Source organism: Cervus canadensis, chromosome 22 (genome assembly GCF_019320065.1).
Source record: "Cervus canadensis isolate Bull #8, Minnesota chromosome 22, ASM1932006v1, whole genome shotgun sequence".
Lineage (NCBI taxonomy): Eukaryota > Metazoa > Chordata > Mammalia > Artiodactyla > Cervidae > Cervus > Cervus canadensis.
Window position 1 is genome coordinate 58,971,918 of NC_057407.1, and position 5,094 is coordinate 58,977,011.

Genomic DNA, 5,094 nt, shown 5'->3' on the forward strand with positions numbered 1-5,094 from the left:
TCATTCACAAGCAGCTGAGAATTTGTTCCATTATCCATTTCTCTCTTATTTCCTGAAGAACCCTATGGCATTTAAAACCATCCTTTCCAGTTGTCTCTGTTTTAAAGGTGGTGGAATTAAGACTCAGAAAGGTGAGGTGCAGACTGTCCAAAGCTGAACTGAATCTTTGTGGTGGAGGTGCAGTTGGAACCCAGGTCACTCGACATTCCAGGCTTTCTGATGTCACCACCACCGATAACAGTAGATAATAGATAATAGTAGATAATCTGATATCTACTTTCTCTGTCATTGAGGAGCCAAAAAAAAAAAAAAAACTGTGGCTCACATTAGGGAGAAAAGCCTCAAAAAGAAATAGCTGGTTTGTCGGTTCTGCTTTCCACTAACAATACTCATCAACATAGTCTCAGAGAAAATCTTTCTCTTGCCTCTGCAAAGGGTGATTTATATGGTGGGCGTGATAACATGGTGATTACCACTGCTAGGTTTCTCTGAAGGAGACTAGTTCTCTCCTGACAGGATCACTTGCTGAAACAGTTCTGGGGCTTGGTTTTTGCCTCACTCACAGGTTAGAACGCAATGTGGTGCCATCATTAATTAGTTCCCTTGAATGCAGTTTTGGTCTCACAAGGAGGAGACTTTCATCTTATTTCCTAAAAGTGCCCAGTGTCCTTCTAGTGTCTAGAGAGAGAGTCCGCAAATTGTCAGGAGGAAAAGGGAGTTAGGTTATTTCAGGAACAGATACTGTAGGGTTAGCATCTTTAGGGAGGTTGCTGATTGGACAATAAGAACAAAAATTAATAGCATTTATTGATCATCTTCTGTGTTCCAAGCACCCATCCTAGGTGCTTTCACATATAATATCCTTTATTGTTGTTTACTCCCTAGGTTGTGTCTGACTCTTTGTGACTCCATGGACTGTAGAACACAGGCTCCTCTCTCTATGCAGATTCTCCAGGCAAGAATACTGGAGTGGGTAGCCATGCCCTCCTCCAGGAGATCTTCCCAACCCAGGGATTGAACACAGGTCTCCTGCATTGCAGGTGATTCTTTACGGTTGAGCCAGTGGGAAGCCATATATTACTTACAACAATGTTAAGTAAATATCAGTATTACTGTACTCACTGGGCTTTAATAAGAATTAAATAGCAAAAGAATTATAAAGCTCTTGCACAGAGTAAACACACAAATAAGAAAAGGTGTCATAATTATTTTTTTTACACTAGCATTGAGTTTTTGATGTTTATCCCATCCTAAGCATAGGTTCGCCATTATATTCAAATAAAGAAATATTTTAGACAGAGTTAAGTTCCACGGCTTGAGGCTTAAAGAAAGACACAAATTAAGATCAGAAATTTGTTGCCTCCCAAACACATAGAATGAGTCCTCAGGTCCAGACTTCACTCAAAGAAAGGGCTCAGTAAATAGCTAGTGGCATAAGTGTTACCAGTGTCGCCATCACCATCATCACCTTTATTTCTACATTATCCTGTGGCATTCCATGTTTCTTGGGAACTACAACTAGATGTTTAAAAGATAATTTTGATTTTTTAAACACACAGTTGCTTATATATATGTTTACAAAATAATCACTCATAGGAGATTATGGCAAAATATCTATTGTCTAAAGCCTTTATAATTACAGTGAGAGCTAACCTGATAATAAAATCTTAAAAGAACATTAGAAATGCAATGCTGGCATCACCTTAAGTTCAAATTCCTGGTTGAGAACTCGCCTGAAAACAAGTTTCTGAAGTCTTCCCCAGAAATCACAAATTTTATATAGAGATTGACCTCTTGGCCTCCCCAGCTGAGCTCTCCCTTTTTCTCTTTCTTCCAGAGGATGGGAATGGAATAAAAGGATTCATTATCAGTGAGAGCTTCTGAAATAAATGTTGCTCAAACTTCCCTGGTAGCTCAGCTGGTAAAGAATCCACCTGCAATTCACAGGAGACTCCAGTTCAATTCCTGGGTTGGAAAGATCCACTGGAGAAGGGATAGGTTACCCACTCCAGCATTCTTGGGCTTCCTTGGTGGTATAGATAAAGAATCCACCTGCAATGTGGGAGACATGGGTTCGATCCCTGGGTTGGGAATATCCCCTGGAGGAGGGAACTGGCTACCTACTCCAATATTCTGGTCTGAAGAATTCCATGAACTGTATAATTCCGTGGGTTCACAAAGAGTCATGCACGACTGAGTGACTTTCACTTTCAAGCATCTATAGCTGATCCCACCAACTCTCCCTTTTGTCACTATAGAGATGTTTAAGTGTGGTTTAATCCCAGAATAGGGAGCTGGTGAGGGACTAGCTCTCAGTATTCAGAGAACTGCCTGTTGGTTGTGATGACACATTTTATAGTGAAGTGAGGCTGGGATAGACGTTTGGTCTCCCTGCCATCCTGGTTAGTGAATAACAGTAGCAGTGCTCTTGGGCTCCTCTGTTAGGAACCACTGTCCCCAGAATAATTTATGCTCTTGTGGAATCTCTGAAAGTTGAGACGAAGTCTGGGCAATTTTTGTTAATTTTTAGCTGACTCAGTTTTCTGCTTGAAGTCATTTAATCTGCACAATTTAAGGAAGCATGTAATGTTATTTTCCTATTTGTTGTTGTTAGTTGCGATGTTGTGTCTGCCTCTTTGTGGCCCCGTGGACTGTAGCCCACCAAGCTCCTCTGTCCATGGGATTTCCCAGGCAAGAACACTGGAGTGAGTTGCCAAGTCCTCCTTCTCCAGGGGATCTTCCCAACCCAGGGATCAAACCTGTGTCTCCTGCTTGGCAGGCAGATTCTGTACTGCTTAGCCACCTGGGAAATTCTTTTTTTTTTTTTTTTCCTATTAAAGATGAAAAAATAGATAGGTGAAACAATCTGCTAACATTTACTGGAATAATTAATGTTGGATTTGATAAGAGAAATTAAGCCTATTTGGTTCAAAGCAGTTAATCTCTATTTTTGAATCTCTTAGAATTTCATTGTGTACATTGTATGGATGATTCTTTACTCTAGCTCAGATTTGTGATTTTGTACTGTTCCATGACAGCTCCATGACTTGTTCTTAAATCACTGGAAATTTCCTATAACCACTATTTGTCTTCAGAATCTTCTTTTCCATTGTCTGTGTCTAAAATCAGGCTTTAATGTATAGATATTTTCTTCCTGAGCTCTATGAACTTTATCAATTATGTTTATTTTATGCCATCCAATTCTGTTTCTAATTCTTTTTGTAAACTCTTGTATACTACAGGGAATGATGAAATGTAATTTTCAAAAAGTACTTTTGTGCACAAATGTTATCTTTTTGGGATTGTGATAAGCAAAAATTTCTTTTTATTGCTGTGTTTATTTTATTTATAAACCTCTCAAACCAAGAAAGATCAGAAAAAGTGTATAAATGTGCTTTCTGAAAACTTATTTCCTACTGTTCTGTCCTTTTTTCATGTGTAGTTATTTTCCCTCTTTTAAAATAAAATTTCATTCTAGCAATGGTGCTGGGTATAACGAGTGTTCAAGAATATTGCTGTTGATCTGTTTCATACCCACAGTCAGGGCAACATTATGACTTTTGTGGATCCATGGTACTTTCATCCTCTTGGGCCCTCTCCTCCATCAAAATGTTAAAAATTATCTTTTCTGACTGCATTGCTATATAGATGACTATAGTGTAAGCTGCATTTAGATTATATTAATTTCTTTCTTTCTGTTGTAAATGAAATTAAAACATTTCATGCCCTCCTAAGACTATCATGGGCTCTTGGCACTGGGTCTACTATGCCTTCTGAATATCAACCCTGGCTTATAATGTATGAGCCCCTAAAGAAAATTGATCCAGACAGGCGAATCATCCCAGTTCAATCAATTAAGAAGGGGAGAAAATTTCTGTAATCACCAGATTTTTTCTTTTTTGGCCTGAATACTCCACACAAGGTTTATTCATCACCAGTTTTCATTATTTGTCCCCAGAGCTTCTTCATGATATTTTTCACTTCTGCATTTCTCAGGGTGTACATTAAAGGGTTCATTCAACATAGGAGTTACCATGGTGCAAAACACAGTCACATCTTTATCAATGGGGAAGGCGGTTGTGGGTCTTAGGCAGAGGAACAAACAAGGTACAAAGAATGAGTTGACAACTGTGACGTGAGAGGCACAGGTGGACAGGGCCTTGCGACGCCCTTCAGAGCTGTGAGTCCTCAGGGAGCGCAGGATGACAAAGTAGGAAGCAACCAGCACTGAAAAAATTAGCAAACACAGTGACCCACTGTTGGCAGAAATCAGGGGCCCCAGAGTGTGCATGTCCGTGCAGGCTAGCTCCAGGAGAGGTATTAAATCACACGTAAGATGGTCAATGACATTGTGGCCACAGAATGGTAACTGAACCATGAACAAAATCTGGATCCCTCCATGGAGAAACCCTAAAGCCCCAGCCATTCCAACCAGGAAAGCACACTCAGGTCGGTTCATGACAGTCATGTAGTGCAGGGGCTTACAGATGGCTACATAGCGGTCATAGGCCATGCCAATCAACAAGACAATCTCGGCTCCAGCAAAGAAATGTTCAGCAAAGACCTGAGTGATGCAGTCACTGAAGGAAATGGTGTTCTTTCCAGAGATCAAGTCAAAGATCAACTTGGGTGCTATGGAGGAAGAGTAGAAACCATCAATCATGGACAAATAAGACAGAAAAATGTACATGGGAGAACCGAGGGCTGGGCTGGTGAAGATGGTGACTGAGATGAGCTGGTTACCTGCCAGTGTGGTCAAGTAGGTGACTAAAAGCACCACAAATAAGAGTAGGCACTCCGGTAGTAGGCACTCCTGTAGTAGGCATCTGGGTCAGGCCCCGCAGGATGAATTCTGTTATGCTGCTCATCCTTTCCATCAGCTCATCTTGAGCTGCTATTAGCACATGGTTGATCTGGAAAAATCACAATATTTCTGAATGATTATATCTTAAATTTGATAGAAAATATCTCATCGTCTCTTTAGCCCAGGTCCCTGGGACTGGTAGAGCTATTCCTTTCACTTACCTCTTATATTTTACAGAGAGTTGTAAAGAAGAATGGGAGGAGTTTAAATCTCTCCTGATTCATATTGAT

At 40.3% G+C, this 5,094-nt stretch overlaps 1 pseudogene; it reads right to left on the reverse strand.

Moving 5' to 3' along the window:
* Nucleotides 1–3,924: 3,924 nt before the first annotated feature.
* LOC122424304 lies at nucleotides 3,925–4,877 on the reverse strand (annotated as a pseudogene).
* Between the last annotated feature and the right edge of the window lie 217 nt (nucleotides 4,878–5,094).